Source organism: Rana temporaria, chromosome 3 (assembly GCF_905171775.1).
Source record: "Rana temporaria chromosome 3, aRanTem1.1, whole genome shotgun sequence".
Taxonomy (NCBI): Eukaryota; Metazoa; Chordata; class Amphibia; order Anura; family Ranidae; genus Rana; species Rana temporaria.
This window is the reverse complement of record NC_053491.1, coordinates 363,667,588-363,686,969: the sequence shown is the minus strand read 5'-3', so window position 1 is coordinate 363,686,969 and position 19,382 is coordinate 363,667,588. Positions and strand designations below refer to the sequence as shown.

At 46.4% G+C, this 19,382-nt stretch overlaps 1 protein-coding gene across 2 annotated transcripts in view; it reads right to left on the bottom strand.

Annotated features, from left to right (window-relative positions):
* MANSC1 (MANSC domain containing 1) overlaps positions 1 to 11,960 on the bottom strand; it is a 33,217-nt gene extending 21,257 nt beyond the window's left edge. The window contains exon 1 of one of the 2 annotated variants that reach the window (XM_040345374.1): positions 11,862 to 11,960. The gene's annotated coding sequence lies outside the window, so the exon portion shown is untranslated. Of the gene's footprint in view, positions 1 to 11,745; positions 11,770 to 11,861 lie in introns of those variants that run through there. The other variant, XM_040345375.1, reaches the window with a different exon arrangement.
* Between the last annotated feature and the right edge of the window lie 7,422 nt (positions 11,961 to 19,382).

Genomic DNA, 19,382 nt, shown 5'->3' with positions numbered 1-19,382 from the left:
AAAACAATGGGACACGCGGTAATACCGACGGCAATGCGCCTCTGCGGGCGGTATTAACCCTTTTTCGGCCGCCAGCAGGGGTTAATACTGCAGTGCTAGCGGCCGAATACCGCCGCAATTCCGACAGTATAGCGCCGCTAAAAATAGCAGCGCTATACCGCCACCGCACATACTACCCCAGTGTGGAAGGGGCCTAACAGAGGTATTTTAGCCATTTGTGCTCGTCCAACCTTGTGGTATGTTTGGGGAACTTTTCTGTTCCAGCACAACTGTGCCTGTGTACAAAGCCAGCACCATAAGGCCTTATTCACACCTGAGCGCTTTGTCGCCTGAAGCACGACGCTCCAAAACGCTAGAGGGGAAAAAATACATTATTCTCTATGGAGATGGTTCACATCTCCACTCCAAAACGCCTGACGCCGAACGCCTGAAGCTCAAACAAGTTCCGGACCCTTTTTTGTTGCGCGAATTGGGCGGTTTGGGTGTTTTTGAGCGTTTGTATTTCCCATAGAAAGTAATGTAAACGCTCGATTCAAGCGTCTAGCGCGACAACGAGCGTTTCTAGGGGCGTTTTGTCGCTTTGATCAATAGAACATTTCACCCAGGCAGAAGATAAAAAAAATCTACAAACATAGCAACAAGTGATAAGATGATCATTTTTCCTATTGGCTAAAATAAAAAACGTTGAAGTACAAAAACGTTGGACGACGCTGTATGCAAATACGCGCGACAAAATTCCGGAAAAAAAAGACCAAAAACGCTACGCTCAGGTGTGAATGCAGCCTAAAGACACGGTGTGACCAGTTTGTGTGGAGGAACTTAAGTGGCCTGCATGGAGCCCTGACCTCAACCCTACTAAACACCTCTGGGGTGAATTGTAAGTCCAATTTTGAGCGAGAACTTCTATTTCAACATCAGTACCTGACCTCACAAAAGAATAGAGGAGATATAGTTAAAAAATAAAATAAATAAAACGAAAGTAAAGCTTTGCGGGTAGCAACGACTGTGGCATTGCCTGGCCTCAAAGGCGCAGATTCTTGTTGGAATAAGATTAAGTGAGTGTGGAACAGGGTGCTCATTCCCCCTGGGGCACCTGGGTGGTTCTGCAAGGTTACAGGGCCTGCACTACACCAGAAGCCTCAATCAGGAAAGACTCGATTGTCAAGTTTAGAATTAGGAGTTTCCCCTATTGATGCCACACAAACACACACAATAGGTTGGGAGTCAAAGGTAACACAAGAGTAAAGGTAATACGTAGAAGGGATTTAATAAAGAGCGGATACCTGGTGCTGGAAGGATGGAATGTTATTAGCCCTCTCTGAGTGGATGGGGGAACGTTTGGGACCGTGGGGCAGTTGAGTGTCCGATTATAAAAAGTCAGCAGCTACACTTTTTGTAGCTGCAGACTTTTATATGGGTGGAACTCTGCTTTAACCACTTGCCTACTGGGCACGTTTACCCATTAATGACCAGGCCAGCTACCAGTGCTGTCACACTATGAATGACAATTGCATGGTCATACACCCAAACAACATTTTTTTCCCCACAAAAATAGATTTCTTTTGGTGGCATTTAAAGAGGAATAAAAAAAAAAAAATTAATAATAATAAAAACAACAACACACCACCTTCAAGACTAAGGCATAATGAGCTAGTATGCATGGCATACTAGCTCATAATGCAATACGTACCTCCGATCGCAGCCGTCCTCTTCCAACGCCCGGGCAGCCGGGCTTACGCGCTGGAGCCGGCAGGGACGGCACGGCCTCAATGAAGAACGGCACACTACAGTGCGCATGCACCGTAGACAGCGGTGCCCGTGCGTGATTTTAGTAAATATCTCCTAAAAATAGCGCTGCTATACCGCCTGAAAAACTCCTGCACTGCATACTCACTGCATACTCAATGTGAAAGCCCGAGGGCTTTCACACTAGGGCCGAAACAACTAATCAATTTATCGACAACTAATCGATTATGAAATTAATCGATTACAATTTTCATAATCGATTGATCGGCCAGTAACATAATGGGGTTAAAAAAAACTAAAATTAGCCCTTTATAGCTTCCTTTACCTTAGTGCAGTCCTCCTTCACTTACCTCATCTTTCGATTTTGCTTTTAAATGTCCTTATTTCTTCTGAGAAATCCTCACTTCCTGTTCTTCTCTTCAAAAAAGAAAATGGCTACTGTAAATATTACTTTCATTGTCCCACAGTCTGACCCCCTTACAGTAGCGATTATTTGCTATTTTTGTACTTATTTTTGTTTTTTTAACTAAATATGTTACTAAACATCTCAGGCCTGGGTTCACACCTCTGTTTTTTCGTAGAAACACACTACAGTTCATTTCCATGTTTTCCTTTGGGACACGTTCACATCCAGGATTTTTTTTCAGCTGCTGCGTATTTGGAAAGGGACGGGGACTTTACGCAAAACGGTGCTATTTTTTATTTATTTTTTGGTTCTATATACTTCAATGGAGAAGCTGCAGAAAAGCATGTAATGTGTTTTGTAATCTGCCCAACAACAAATTGGCCCAAAAAAATTTAAAATGCCAATTATTTTTTTTAATTTTTTTTTAAGGTTATTATGCAATTAATCGAGACAATAATCGGCCAACCAATCGATTAGGAAAATAATCGTTAGTTGCAGCACTATTTCACACTAAGGCAAGGCGATGCGCTGGCGGGAGAGAAAAAAAAATCTCCTGCCAGCAGCATCTTTGGAGCGATGAGCGTAGCGGCGTGTATACCGCTCCTTCACCACTCCTTCCAATTTAAAACAATGGGAAACCGCGGCCATACCGCCCGCAATGCGCCTCTACAGGCGCATTACGGGCGGTATTAACCCTTTATTGGCCGCTAGCGGGGGTTAATAGCGCACCGCTATCGGCCGAATCCCACGGAAAATCCGACGGTATAGCGCCGCTATACCGCGGCTCCCGCCCCAGTGTGAGAGGGCCTTAATCTAGGCTTACCTGTAGAGTAAAATGGTAGTAAAGGGGTTTACAACCACTTTATTCACCACTGGGTTGTTTGGTTTTGTTTTTTGCTTAATACATAACAAAAAGGCCTCAAAATTAAAAAAACAAAAACAGCTTTTCATAGTTTGCTTACACGAAACCTGCGTACAGCTACGATGGTTCGCAGGATCATGCGGACCTGCCGTCGTATAATGACGGCGGCAGGTCAGCAAGTGGTTAAAGATACTTAACATGGAAGATCCTTTGAACCAATGATACGATTTTCCACAGCCCCTGGAAAACGAATTTATTCATTGAATCACAGACTACCTATGACAGCAAACACCTGGAAAGATGATGCAAAAATCTTCCACCAGAAATGAGTTTATGAAAAAACTCTGACCTTAATATTTCATAGGCAGATATAAAAGACAGACGAGGACAGGTCTGTAATTATTAATACACATTACATGCATTTTCCAAATACAAGCAGAGCAGTGCAAGTACCTGAATATAGCAGGGCTGGAGTATGAGAGAAAGAAGCAGTACAAGGGGCCAATCGGTTCACTTACTGACAAGAAACACACCAATAGGAGGAGAGAGCAGATGAACTCATCACCGTGCCGTTTCTGCTTTAACTATTTAGTCACCGGCTGAGAAGTGGCCCTGAACAACCTGGTCTCAGAGGAAGTGGGTTGAATGATGCTGGCCATCAAAATGAGGGAAACTTCTGGATAGGTGAATGTTGCAGCTTTAATCTGTATAGAAACCCTAAGAATGATCTTTTGTTTTTGCTCCCTTTCAGTCTGTTATATCTACCATTAAATGTGTACGCTTATCTGTTCAGTGTAAAAAAAAAAAATACTAGTTGATCCTGATACCTGCTAATAACTTTGTGTGCTCTTTACCTTTGCAGACTGGTCAGTTACATTGTCCCCAGTCCTACCCGTGGACTACAGAACACCTCTCCCTATGTTATGGAAAAAATACTTACCTAGGAGGATGCAGCAATGGTCCAATGCTGCATCTGTCCCCCACCGGCTCGAACACTGAGAACCAAACGATTAAACACCACCAATCGCTCGGTTCTCAAAGCTCCCTGAGCAGAGAGCCGGCGACTGTCAGTCACCAGCTCTCTGCTCTGCTCCCCCATGCTCACTGGAGCGCTGGGCTGTGAAGGGGGCGGGAGCTTCCGGCTCAGGCTCTCAGCGGCTCAGTGAGAGGCCAAGCGCCAGTCTAGGCATGTGGGCAGATCCCAACCATATGGTCACGGAAAAGCGAGGAGTCCCCCGGTGTGGGTCTTTAAAGGCAACAGTGATTAAGTAAAAATAATAATATATGCAAAATAATTTTATTTATCAAATAGAAAAAAGGGGTTAACAGGGCATAATAAATAAATAAAAAAACAAATGACATAGGTAAAAAAGTTGAAACTGATCCACAGAGTAAGTACAGGGCCCTACGCGTTTCGGGTATTCCCTTCTTCAGGGGCTGAAGTCTGTGTGGAGCCGGAATATATCGGTCACAGCGTTTTCAACTTTGCAAAACACTAAAAGACATCCCAAACATGAAGCAGAAATTCCTCAAGATGGTGAAATGCAGGAATGGGAAACTGGTATCTTGTATCTCAAAAAGCAAAACCCTGGGCCAAAGCTGCCAAAAACGTGAAAGTTTGCTGCCCCTATGAGTAGAGGGTGAATTTTGTAGATTGGCCAGAAGAGAGCGCAAATAACAAAAGGTATGTGAGAATCACCACCGCCATCTGCCATGGCAGAATATCCGAAACGCGTAGGGCCCTGTACTTACTCTGTGGATCAGTTTCAACTTTTTTACCTATGTCATTTGTTTTTTTATTTATTTATTATGCTGTGTAACCCCTTTTTCTATTTGATAAATAAAATTATTTTGCATATATTATTTTTACTTTAATCACTGTTGCCTTTAAAGCCCCACACACCGGGGGACTCCTTGCTTTTCCTTGTTAATCAGGGGTGTTGGCAACAAAGATCATATACTTAAGATGTTCCATTTATACAACCATATGGTCACAATCCTTCCCGAATCTGGTCCGGCTCTGTGACTCTGAAGCCCGCTGTCTGCTGAAAATGGGTCACAGGAGTGCAAAACAAAACTACACTCCTGTGATCCAAATGAGAAGTACAGACAAACAAGTTTTGGCTGTACTCCTTTAAATGTTTCACCAAGTGAAAATATAGGTAAGAAAAAAGCCTGAAAAGTGAAAACGAATGCAGCCACCACATCTAAGGACCGATAAGCTGCAACTTATTACATTTTTGTTTTTGGGTTTAGGTACATTTTACCTCTTGTGGAAAGGCCAGAATCCCTTTTGTGAACAAACTAGGAAAAAAAAAGAGTCTAGTTTAGTAACAAGTGACAAGCACGTCACCGAAAAGATTTAATGTCAGGATCTGCAAATATTTGGAGAGGGAGGTTATTATTTTTCATGTCGCCAGAGACAAAAGATTTGGCAGAAGCTGCTCTCCATTCTGCATGGGCACAAAGCTGGAGGAGGACACCTTGTCAGCAGGGCCATATGACCGAACGCACACAGATTGCAAAGTGACCTTATTATTTATCCTCGCCAAGAATTCTGACTATGAATTACACTGAACATTGGCCACGCCTACACAATGGATGCCACCGGTGATCACTGCGGACTACGTCTTATAGCTTTTTTAGCTTAAAAGGAAACAACATGCGACATCTGGCAGGAATCGTTTTTTTTTACTAGAGGCAAGATCAAATAGACTTCCTCAGCTGTGATGCAACCAAGTGACCATCAGCCCAGGTTCACACTGACTGCGGTAATGAAATCATGCGCGTTCAGCTGAACCCACACCATTTCATTCCCGCAGGTCAGTCCCGACTTCAGAGACATCTGTGCGGGTTTCTGCGCAGATGTCAATGGAAATCGCACCCGAAGTCACCAAAAGTAATACAGACACTACTTTTGGCAATCGGTGTGGCATCGCACCGATTCGGACGGTGCCATTGCCGGCAATTGCCACCAATATGGCATGCGATTCGACATGTTAAATCTCATCAATGTGAACCAGCGCTCAAAGAAACAAAATTGAACGAACTATGCATTAACCACTTAAGGACCGCCACATGTACATATACGTCGGCAGAATGGCACGGACAGGCACATCAACGTACCTGTACGTCCCTGCCTAGACGTGGGTCGGGGGTCCAATCGGGACATGCGGCAGTTCCCTAGGCTGTCCGAGCGATCCGGGATGAGGGGGCGGCTGTTTTTTTTTTTTTATTGCGATTTTTTTTTACTAAAGACATGTGACTGAATACATTTTGGCCTAAATGTTTGTTTATTTGATTTTTCTTATAACAAAAAGTAAAAAATATTGATTTTTTTCAAAAATTGTCGCTCTATTTTTGTATATAGCGCAAAAAATAAAAATCGCAGAGGCGATCAAATACCACCAAAAGAAAGCTATATTTGTGGGAAGAAAAGGGCGCAAATTTTGTTTGGGAGCCATGTCGTACAACCGCGCAATTGTCTGTTAAAGCGACACAGTGCCGAATTGTAAAAACTAGGGTTGTCCAGATACCGATACCAGTATCGGTATCGATACCGAGTATTTGCGGGAGTACTCGTACTCGCGCAAATACCCCCGATACCTAAATAGAATACTTTCCCCCCCCTTTCCCCCCCCGCCGCATCGCGCCGCCGCAGCGAGGGACATGGCTAGAGGGACATTGCTGCATATGTGAGGGACATGGCTAGAGGGACATTGCTGCATATGTGAGGGACATGGCTGCATATGTGAGGGACATGGCTAGAGGGACATGGCTGCATATGTGAGGGACATGGCTAGAGGGACATGGCTGCATATGTGAGGGACATGGCTAGAGGGACATGGCTGCATATGTGGGGGACATGGCTGCATATGGGGGGGACATGGCTGCATTTGGGGACACATTTAAAAAAAGTATCGGTATTCGGTATCGGCGACTACTTGAAAAAAAGTATCGGTACTTGTACTCGGTCCTAAAAAAGTGGTATCGGGACAACCCTAGTAAAAAACCCTTGGGTCATTTAGCAGCATATTGGTCCGGTCCTTAAGTGGTTAAAGTGGATGTAACCCCAATTATTTTTTTTATTTTTTATGTCACAATGTAGAGTATAAGATTTCTATCATCTGTGCCCAATCTTGCCACACAGAGTTAATCCAGCGCTGAGCAATCCTCTTTTATTGTTCATTGAAAATAACAGACTTCCAGATAAAACCCTGTCGAAATGAAAAGTCCTTTCCTCTCTCCTTGCTATGAGTCACAGGTTATTTTCATATCTAGCTTGGACATGTTTATCATATGTTATGTTAATCATAATATGAGGTGATCCACAGTTCATTGTATAATTACCAGGATGTGTTATGTGGGGGAGGGGTGGATTTCTCACTTTTTATACTGTGGATCACCTCATATTATGATAAACATAACATAACATAACATAACATAACATGATAAACATGTCCAAGCTAGATATGTAAATAACTTGTCACTCAAAGCAAGGAGAGAGGAAAGGACTTTTTATTTAGACAGGTTTTTATCTGGAAGTCTGTTAATTTTCACTGAACAATAAAAGAGGATTGCTCAGAGCTGGATTAACTCTGTGTGGCAAGACTGGGCACAGATGATAGGAAATCTTATACTATACATTGTGACATTAAAAAAAAAAAAAAAAAAAAAATTGGGTTTACATCCACTTTAAAGAAAAACCATCATCTGGGGAAATCGCATTTTAGCTTCTTACCTGGCACAAACAAAACCAGTAGGGAAGGGTTTGAACTCCCGGCTTTTAATTTTTTGCTTTTGCTGTCACATTGGGAAAATTTCTCTTCACTTTCTGGCCAGGAGACACAACAGGAAGTGAGAGGAAATCAAAAACTTTACAGTTGTCACTGGATTAGAGAGAGAATTTTCCCATGAGGATAGTTGTTCTAGTGACATCTAAAGCCTCATACATTCTGACAAATCCATGGATTTTTGTCTGAAGGGCGTTGTCTGTGAACCTGTTTTGCATACAGACGGCAGAACTTTTTCAGCCAACATTCACGAAACGTGGTTTTTCTGCTCTTTAGCGCCACCCTTTGGGCAACTTCTGCTAATGTTGTCTGATGGTTAGCATTGGTTTGGAGCATGCGTGTTTGTACTTTGGATTTTAGTCAGACGGACTTGTGTACACACGATCGGAACACAGTTGTTATCGGACAATTTGAGAGCATGAACACTCAACATTTGTTGTCGGAAATGCCGACAATATTTGTCCAATGGAGCATACAGACGGCCGGATTATCTGACAAAACACGTCCATGGGACAATTGTTGTCGGAATATGCAATCGTGTGTGTACAGCCTTGAGAGGGGAATTCCAATGGGACAAAAATCCTGATAGGGGTCCTAAACCTTTCCTACTCCATCCAAATAAAAAATGAAAAAAAAAAAAAAGAAAAAAAAAAAGTGGGCTTTCAATATACATCAAAGCCTGACTATAGCTCTTCGGTCAAGCTTTTTTAGCTTGCGAGCTAGGAGTTGTGTGAATGACAGCGGCTGCAGAAAAGCGCCATTCACAAAACTACAGCACACACCAGCTGCTACAACTCTGACCAATGTAGTAACAGCACACACCGGCAGGCAGCAGCTGTCAGCTTGTGTATATGAATGACCGGCACTGTTCTCCAGTCGCAGTCATTTCACAACACAAGCCATCACTAGCATAGGAATCTCTTTAGAACTAGCTGGGGGTTGCAGAAGATTGCAGGCTCAGCCTTTTATCTGTACAAACCGAGAAAAGTAGACACAGAGATTAATTTCAAAGGAGTGCTGCAGTATTCAAAGGGGTCTGTGGCTGCAGTTCTGCCTGTACGTCCCCTATAGGAATGCCCATAAATTGGGCTTCAGCCTGGGATGGAGCAACAGCCAGCATTGACAGTAATACAATAGCAATTTAATTCCAAACCACTGAGACAAGTGCTATGTGTGGAGGATCCACTGGGGGATTTAAAAAACCTTATCAACTTCAGGGGAGAGTTCCTCTTTAAAGCTGAACTAAAGGGAAATGGCTAAATACATATACGAGAGCCGTCTTAACTGCCAAATGATTGTGTATTTCTGTTTATCCAGTCCTGAGATTTGCATAGCTCTGCCACACAGCACAGCTCTAACTGGCAGAAGCCCTGATTTTGTAGTTCAGTAACACTTACAGGTCTTGTCCCCATCAATCCCACCACCCCAACCCCTGCATTAGACAGTGAAAGGAACAGGTGCAGACTGATGAGCTCATCTCCATGTCTCTCTGCCATCTCCTCCTATCAGCATGCACATTCGTAGCACAACTGATTTGTCTCTTTGTACTATCTCTCCCTCTCCCAGTTTAACTGCTTATGTACACATTATGTGACTACAAGAGGCAAAATAAACATATTGATGCATTAACAAATACAGGGCTGCCTTTATACCTGTTCATGCCAGCCATACGCGTATAATCCAACCACTATGTACGACGTGCCAGGTCACTATGACTTAAAGTGGAGCTCCACCCAAAAGCAGAAGCTCCCCCCCCCCCCCCCCCTCCGCTGCCACTATAGGCACCTTTCAGAAGGAGGGAGGAGCGGGTACCTGTTTTCGACAGGTACTCGTCCCCATTTCTGGGAGACCTTGTCGAAGTCTCCCGGAAGTTTGGACCCCTCCTCTTTCCAATGCATGCTTTCTGCATGCACAGTAGTGAACCGCAAGCCGATTACCCTTACAGGGAATGATGGCGGCAGCAACCCGAGAGCCGATTGAAAAATCGTCTGGAGTGCCGACATTGTGGAACCCCTGGAAAGGTAAGTGTTCTAATATTAAAAGTCAGCAGCTACAGTATTTGTAGCTGCTGACTTTTAATTCCAAATTTTTGGAGGGGGTGGACTTTAGCTCCGCTTTAAGTCCAAGGAGGTGCATGACATCTCCCGGACTTATCTCTGTGAGAGTAGATAGAGGCACACAGAGCACCTCTGCCCGCCCCACCTCTATGCTGCCCATTCAGAGAAGCCTTTGTATTTTGTAAATGAGTTCACATAATACAAAGGCTTCTATGATTGGGCAGGCATAGCAACTGACTCAAAAGGGGAAGCATTGTTTGTCTGCCTCCCTCCTCCGCTGCAACATTTAGCACCTTTTGGGGGGGGGGGGGGGGTGGTAACTGGTACCAGCTCACTTCACCACAGAAAACTGAGCTGGAAGTTGGTCACCCCCCCCCCCCCTACAGCCTTCTGGGACACTACACAGGTTCCAGAAGACTGCGGCCTATTCACAAAGACCAGTGCAGTAAGAAAAGACTGCAGCGCCAACACTGACAACAGCTCATTGAGAAATCGGTTTGGGTGAGAACACCGCTGGATGTATGGACATGTAGGTGCCCGTATAGTAAACACCAGCAGCTACAGTATTTGAAGCTGGAGCTCCCATTTACCTCATAGTGTGCCTTTACAAAAGGAGCAGAATTCCTTTAATTCCCCTTTAAACGCCAAGCGTCCACATGCATGCATCCATGGGGAATGGATTGTATGTGCCAAGAGTGCACTCACTGTTTTGGGCAGCTCCTGATGCATACTTAGAATTGGGAGCTTCTGATCAAGTGAACGCTGTAACTGCCAATCACAGCAGTCACAAGATCTGAAATTCTTCCTTCCAGAATTTAGATCCTCTTAAAGTCAGCAGCAGCAAGGGGTTAAATTTGCCTCCAATTCAAAGCACCTTCTTTGGGACTGTCATGCATATTGAATGGTTCTGCCCGGAATGCCAGTTGGGGTACACCAAGTCAAGATAAAATCCTGCAGTGGTGAGTAACTAGCAGTCTGAGTGTAGCAAGAATGCCTATTGATCTTAGACTTTCTTTTCAGCTGGGGGCCTGTGATCGCCCACAAGACCAGTCTGGTATGTGTGGCACTGGTCGCAGAACACTGCTGAAATAGAAAGGCTATGCAGAAACCCAATATCACACAGAGGTCAGACAATGCTGGCACAGCCCAGGGCGGGCACCACCTTCGCCACCTGCACACTCTGCTGTGTAACATATGGAAGACCTGCACTGCCTTGTCCTACACATGGCCTTGTGTGTGCATATCGAAAGGGATGGATGTTTACGACACCCGCTACAGTGCCACACACCCTGCAGGGCCCACATGTTTATTTAACCCTTATTGCCCTAGATTAGAAATACCATGACACCTGCTAATGTGCATCTACCAAGACACCTGCAGAATCTGGTTCCATTTTATCCGACACAGCATTCCACAGTCTTTTCCTAGGGGCATTATACCATATACAGTATATACTCCATTACAGCATATCATATATAGTATATACTCCATTACAGCAGGACTATTTACCTGCACCAGACATACCTTCATATGGTCTTATACAGTATTATGATCAGAAATAATGAGAAATACCAGGCTGGCTGCACTCACTGATGCAAACTGGACGGAAGGTGAAATATAATTTTTATATATATATATATATATATATATATATATATATATATATATATATATATATATATATATATATATATATATATATATATATATATATATATACACCTATGTTATATAGCAAAGGATTTGTGTACACAAATCTCCCCAGCCTCTGTAGTGGACCAGTACAATTCCTCTCTATAGATCACAAGACAAGGTGCATTATCATAGGCATTCCCCCATATGATGATCAGCCCTGGTGCAGGCACCCTCCCCCTAACCTACCATATTTCATCCATATAGAGTCATTGCTCTGTCCATAGTGGGTGCCCATTTCCGCATACCCCGGGACACCGTACATTACACACTACGGAGATAATTACAGGAATTGTCCTTCTCACCTTCCTCCGTCTGCAACCCCGATCGCTCAGCGTCCCCTGACTCCCAGTCGCAGCTCCCAGCACCGCCCACTACATTTCCCCTTAACCACACCCAAACATTCGTTGGTCCCTCCCAACCACGCCTCTTGGCCGGGCTCGCTGCACAAGGCCACGCCCCTCTCCGTCTGCGCTTGTTTTTTTTATGGTCGCAATCTCGCAGAGGACGCTGATCGCTGATACTCCCGCTGATCACAAGCTGCCTGTGATCACTGCCTCTGGTCACTCATCGCCAACTGTGATCACTGCCTGTGGTGTGTGATCACTGCTTCTGATCTTCCCACTGATCACCAACTGTGATCACTGCTTCTGATCCTCCCACTGATCACCAACTGTGATCACTGCCTCTGATCCTCCCACTGATCACCAACTGTGGTGACTGCCTCTGATCCTTTTTTGAATCAATAAAGCTTTTAAAAAATGAAAAATGAAATGACTGCCTCTGATCCTTTCACTAATCCCCAACCAGTGGCGTAACTAGGGTTGGTGTCACCCGATGCGATAATAAATGGTGTCACCCCCCACTAACTATAGTCCTCTCTCAGTACAGACCCCCCTCCAGTAACTACAGATCCCCTCCCGCAGTATAGATCCCCCTCCCTCAGTACATACCCACCCCACTAAGTTCAGACCCCCCCCCCATCAATATAGACCTCCTCCCTCGGTAGAAACCTCCCCCTCAGTGCAGACCCCTCCATCAGTACGGACACCCCCACCACTAGGGTTGCCACCTCATCCCTTTAAAACAGAACACATATGAATTACACAGGTTCTGAGGCTGATTAAGGTGATAATTGAACTCAAGTGGAGCCTTATCTAAATTAAATTAGCCTCAGAACCTGTGTAATTCATATGTGTTCTGTTTTAAAGGGATGAGGTGGCAACCCTACCCACCACAGTACAGACACCCCCGCCTCAGTGCAGACCCCCCCATCAGTACAGACACCCCCACCTCAGTGCAGACCGCCCCATCAGTAAAGACACCCCCACCTCAGTACAGACCCCCCTCAGTGCAGACCCCCCAGCGGTACAGACACCCCCCTCAGTTACAGACACCCCTCTCAGTGCAGACCCCCCTCAGTTACAGACACCCCCCTCAGTGTAAATCCCCCCCCAGCATTAGACACCCCCTTCCCCCATCAGTATAGACGCCCCCCTTACCTCACAGACCTCAGGACAGCAGATGCATACAGCGGTGTGTGTCCCTCGAGTGCGGGCTCCTCCTCCTCTGTGGATGTAAACAGAGAGGAGGGGGCGTCGGCTTCGTTCCACTCCGCTGAGGCCGGGACACAGCCGAGGCATGAGCAGCGAGGCACAGGGAAGCGGGCAGTGTTAGTGGTGCCGATACCCATGGTGTCACCCCTCTGGTGGGTGTCACCCGGGTGCGGCCCGCACCTACCTAGCAACTCCACTGTCCCCAACTGCGATAACTGCCTCTGATCCTCGCACTGATAACCAGCTGTGATCACTGCCTCTGATCCTCCAACTGATCTCCAACTATGATTACTGCCTCTGATCCTCCCACTGATCACCAACTGTGATCATTGCCACTGATCTCCAACTGTGGTCACTGCTTCTTGTCTCTGATCCTCACACTGATCCCCAAATGTGATTACTGCCCCTGATCCTCTCACTGATCACCAACTGTGATCACTGCCTCTGATCCTCCCACTGATTAACAACTGTTTTCATTGCTTCTGATCCTCCCACTGATCACCAACTGTGGTCACTGCCTCTAACCCTCTCACTGATCACCAACTGTGGTCACTGCCTCTAAACCTCTCACTGATCCCCAACTGTGGTCACTGCTTCTGGTCACTGATCCTCCCACTGATCCCCAACTGTGATCACTGCCTCTGATTCTCCCACGGATCACGAGCTGTGATCACTGCCTCTGATCCTCCCGTGGATCCCCAACTGGATCACTGCCTCTGATTCTCCCACTGATCACTAACTTTGGTTACTGACTCTGGTCACTGATCCTCCCACTGATCACCAACTGCGATCACTGCCTTTGATCCTCCCATTGATCACCAACTGTGTATACTGCCTCTGATCCTCCCACTGATCACAAGCTGTGATCACTGCCTCAGATCCTTCCACTGATGATCCCCAATTGTAATCACTGCCTCTTATCCTCCCACTAATCCCCAACTGTGGTCACTGCCTCTGATCCTCCCACTGATCCCCAACTGTGGTCACTGCCTCTGATCCTCCCACTGATTTTCAACTATGATCACTGCCTCTGATCCTCCCACTGATCACCAACTGTGATCACTGCCTCTTATCCTCCCTCTGATCACCAACTGTGATCACTGCCTCTGATCCTCCCACTGATCCACAACTGTGATTACTGCCTCTGATCCTCCCACTGATCTCCAACTGTGATCACTGACTCTGATCCTCCCACTGATCTCCATCTGTGGTCACTGCCTCTTGTCTCTGATCATTCTGCTGATCACAACTGTGATCACTGCCTCTGATCCTCCCACTGATCACCAACTGTGATCACTGCCCCTGATCCTCCCACTAATTACCAACTGTGATCACATAAAGATTGATGAGAATGAAGCTTAAAGCGGTTGTAAACCCGCATCAAATATTTTTTTTTTTCTCCTGCAAGGCAAAAGTCATAATGAGCTAATATGCACCGCATATTAGCTCATTATGAAATACTTACCTCGGAACGAGGTGTGTAAAACTTACCTGGTTCACGCAGAGCGAGAAATCATCTTGCTCCGGCGTGTCTTCCGGGTATCGCCGCTCCAGCGCTGTGATTGGCTGGAGCGGCGATGACGTCACTCCCACGCGTGCGCGCAGGAGATTTAAATTCGGCAAGTTCCGGCGGCTGCCGGTCCTTTAGCCGAGGATTGCGCATGCGCCGCTGACGTCAGCGGCGCATTGCGGGGGGAATATCTCCTAAACCGTGCAGGTTTAGGAGATATTCTTTATACCTACAGGTAAGCCTTATTATAGGCTTACCTGTAGGTAAAAGTCATAAAGTGGGGTTTACAACCACTTTAACCAGTAAAATAGCAATTCCAATTTTGACCAATCACATCCAGAATAAATTGAGAAAATGAAAAAGAAATGCCCCTGGGATTGTACGGATTGGACCATAGTAAATATGGAATGCCAAACAAGTAAATAAAAAAATAGAAAAATATTTTATTATATTACAAAGATAAACATATCATAGACAATAATATTCATAAAAACTAACATACAATTGAAATTGCCATAATACAAAAGGACAAACTCCAATGTTGACACAGAGTCAGTGTACTGTATATGGGAGTTTAGTCAAATATCGACATGTTTCAGAGGTAGATGGCTGAATTCGCTCTACAGCACAAATATATAGCTCTTTCCTCAGGATTATGTATAGGCAATAAACATTAAAGCGGTGTTTCACCCTAAAAACATCTTTCTAGCATCTCATTCAGCATAGTAGCGCGAGCTACAGTATGCCTTTATATTTTTTTTTGCCGCTGTACTCACTGTTTAATAGCGTAGTAAAATTCCAGACTCCCCGCGGGGAATGGGCGTTCCTATTCAGAGGGCTCGTGATTGACGGCTGGCTATGGCGCGTCACGCTTCACGAAAATAGCCGGAGTAGGTCTCGGCTCTTCCCGGGGCTATTCGGCGCCTGCGCACAGACATCGGAGCTGACTGCGCAGGCGCCGTGAAGAGAAAACACCTATTTCGGCTATTTCCGTGAAGCTTGACACGCCATAGACGGCCGTCAATCACGAGCCCTCTGAATAGGAACGCCCATTCCCCGGAAACTTTCGTACGCGATTACACAGTGAGTACGGCGCCAAAAAAATATATAAAGGCATACTGTAGCTCACGCTACTATGCTGAATGAGATGCTAGAAAAAAAAAAAAGAAAAAAAAGAAAAAAATATAATAATTTTTGTATATAACATTACAATAATAATAAATATATTTATTTTTCTCTCACACATATAGCATGATTCAGATTAATGCTCACAATGAATTAAAACGCTAAACATCCAAAGAACTGATGTAGTATATATATGTGATGAAAATATATGTATACATAAATACTCACATCCCACAGCAGAAGTTGTATGAGTGTGAGAAGACCAGGAGAGACAGACCGGATGAGATGACAAAAATCCCTCAGAAACAGGGGAGATCCAGCCCGGATGAATTGCACCCAGTATAATAAACCGTGGGCATATAGAACATTACATCCCAATTAACAAATATTGGAGTAATAGAGCAGCAGCAGCTATCACCAGACAACGCCCAACACGGCAAACCAATGCTTACAGGGCTGGCCAAGAGACAAGACAGCTTGTGATCTAAAGTAAAAAAATATGTAAAGATAATAAATAAACCATAAGTTCCCATAGAGTTGCTCCAATGGGTATACATAACTCATGTCTTTCACCTTACCAGCAGGACATATTGCATACCTTAGATTGAAAGATTAGTGTGTGCCTTAATCATGGCTGTACAACAGAATGTAATCAAAACAGCCGTGCTTAAATAGGACAATGCTTACTACCAGAGCCAATCAGTTTGCCTCAATTTTTGCGCCAGAGGGGAGGCGGAATAACAGAAGGGAGAAGCAGATGGATACCATGGGCCAATCGATGGTCCTAGACACTCAGTCCGTGCGTCCCATCGATCTGTCACCGCCTTCATCAAGGGCCGCCCTCGATCTTCGCGGCGTCCAGCGGGACTGCGCCGTGCGCGGTGACGTCAGACGTCGACGTGACCGCCGACACTTTGTGGGCGGAAATATCTGGAGGGTGGAAAAACTCCAGAACACGCATGCGTGCAAGGACAATGATGCATAACCACGGCCACCGCTCAAGACAGATGGGCCAGACCATCCATACGGATAGCTGCCAATCAGCGAGAGCGGAGAGAAAGTACGCTTAAACCTCCGGGAGGTTTATTTGTGTACTGCGCATGCACGAGTGGCAAATTCGGCCACTTACGCACGCCGCTTCACTACGCCGGCAAAATATTGGTAAATATCAATCGGCGTAGCTGCCTTTGCGTGGCTTGAAGCGGCGCACGTGAATGCCTGAATCGTTTTCAGCTTACGCTGACCATGAAGGGGAACTCCGCCCCAAATTTAAAAAAAAACGGTGTGGGTTCCCCTCCAGGAGCACATCAGGCCCTTAGGTTTGGTCTGGATCGTAAGGGGGAAAACCTATGCCGAAAAAAACGCGTGGGGGTTCCCCCAAGATCCATACCAAACCATTATCCGAGCACGCCGCCTGGCCGGACAGGTATGGGGGTGGGGACGAGTGAGCGCCCCCCCTCCTGAGCCGTACCAGGCCGCATGCCCTCAACATGGGGGAGTGTGTGCTTTGGGGCAGGGGGGCATTGCGCCCCCACCCCAAAGCACTCTTGTCCCCATGTCGATGGGGACAAGGGCCTCTTCCTGACACAACCCTGGCCATTGGTTGTCAGGGTCTGTGGGCGGGGGCTTATCGGAATCTAGGAACCCCCTTTAATAAGGTGGCCCCCAGATGCCGGCCCCCCACCCTATGTGAATGAGTATGGGGTACATCGTACCCCTACCCATTCACCTGGGGGGGAAATGTTAAGTTAAAATAACACACTACACAGGTTTTTGAAGTAATTTATTATTCAGCTGGGGGGTCTTCTGCCGGACCCCCCCTTTCTTCTTTAAGCTCTTTTACAAGGGGGGGTAGGCCCGGTCTTCTCCGCCGTTTTCTGCGGGGGGAAGCCGGTCTTCTCTGTTCCCTCTTCTGCCTGGCTCCAGCGCGGGGCCTAGCGGGGTCTAGAAGACCCAGCCCCCGCGGTGAAGCCCGGCAGAAGAGGGAACAGAGAAGACAGCGAAGGAGAAGACCTGGCCCCACGCTGGAGCCCGGCAGAGGAGGGAACAGAGAAGACAGCGGAGGAGAAGACCGAGCCCGGCAGAAGAGGAAACAGAGAAGACAGCGGAGGAGAAGACTGGGCCCCGCGCTGGAGCCCGGCAGAAGAGGGAACAGAGAAGACAGCGGAGGAGAAGACCGGGCCCCGCGCTGGAGCCCGGCAGAAGAGGGAACAGAAGACAGCGGAGAAGACCGGCTCTCCCCCTGGCAGAAAACGACGAAAAAGTCCGGGCGCACCCCCCCAATGTAAAAGAGCTTAAAGGGGGAGGGTGCCCCGGGAGAAGGCGTCGGAGAAGACCGGCTCCCCCCCCGGCAGAAAACTACGGAGAAGACCGGGCGCACCCCCCAATGTAAAAGAGCTTAAAGGGGGAGGGTGCCTCGGCAGAAGGCGGTGGAGAAGACCAGCTCTCCCCCCGGCAGAAAACGACGGAGAAGACTGGGCGCACCCCCCCCAATGTAAAAGAGCTTAAAAGGGGAGGGTGCCCCGGCAGAAGGCGGCGAAGACCAGCTCCCCCCGGCAGAAAACGACAGAGAAGACCGGACGCACCCCCCCAATGTAAAAGAGCTTAAAGGGGGAGGGTGCCCCTGGCAGAAGGCGGCGGAGAAGACCGGCTCCCTCCCCCCGGCAGAAAACAACGGAGAAGACCGGGCGCACCCCCCCCAATGTAAAAGAGCTTAAAGGGGGAGGGTGCCCCGCCGCAACCCCCCAGCTGACTAATAAATTGCTTCAAACACCTGTGTAGTGTGTTTTTTTAACTTAACATTTTTCCCCAGGGGAATGGGTAGGGGTACGATGTACCCCATACTCATTCACATAGGGTGGGGGGCCGGTATCTGGGGGCCACCTTATTAAAGGGGGCCCCAGATTCCGATAAGCTCCCCGCCCGCAGACCCCGACAACCAACGGCCAGGGTTGTTGGGAAGATGCCCTTGTCCTCATCAACATGGGGACAAGGTGCTTTGGGGTGGGGGGCGCAGTGCCCCCCTGCCCCAAAGCACCCACACCCCCCATGTTGAGGGCATGCTGTCTGGTACGGCTCAAGAGGGGGGGCGCTCCCTAGTGTTAACCCCCTTCCCTGCCAGTGGCATTTTTATAGTAATCAATGCATTTTTATAGCATTGATCGCTATAAAAATGACAATGGTCCCAAAAATGTGTCAAAAGTGTACGATGTGTCCGCCATAAGGTTGCAGTACCGATAAAAATCGCTGATCGCCGCTATTACTAGTAAAAAAAAAATATTAATAAAAATGCCATAAAACTATCCCCTATTTTGTAGACGCTATAACTTTTGCGAAAACCAATCAATAAACGCTTATTGCGATTTGTTTATACCAAAAATATGTAGAAGAATACGTATCGGCCTAAACTGAGGAAAAAAAATGTTTTTTTTAATATATTTTTGGGGATATTTATTATAGCAAAAAGTAAAAAATATTCATTTTTCTTCTAAATTGTCGCTCTATTTCTGTTTAGCGCAAAAAATAAAAACCGCAGGGGTGATCAAATACCACCAAAAAAAAGCTCTATTTGTGGGAAAAAAATGGCGCCAATTTTGTTTGGGAGCCACGTTGCACGACCGCGCAATTGTCAGTTA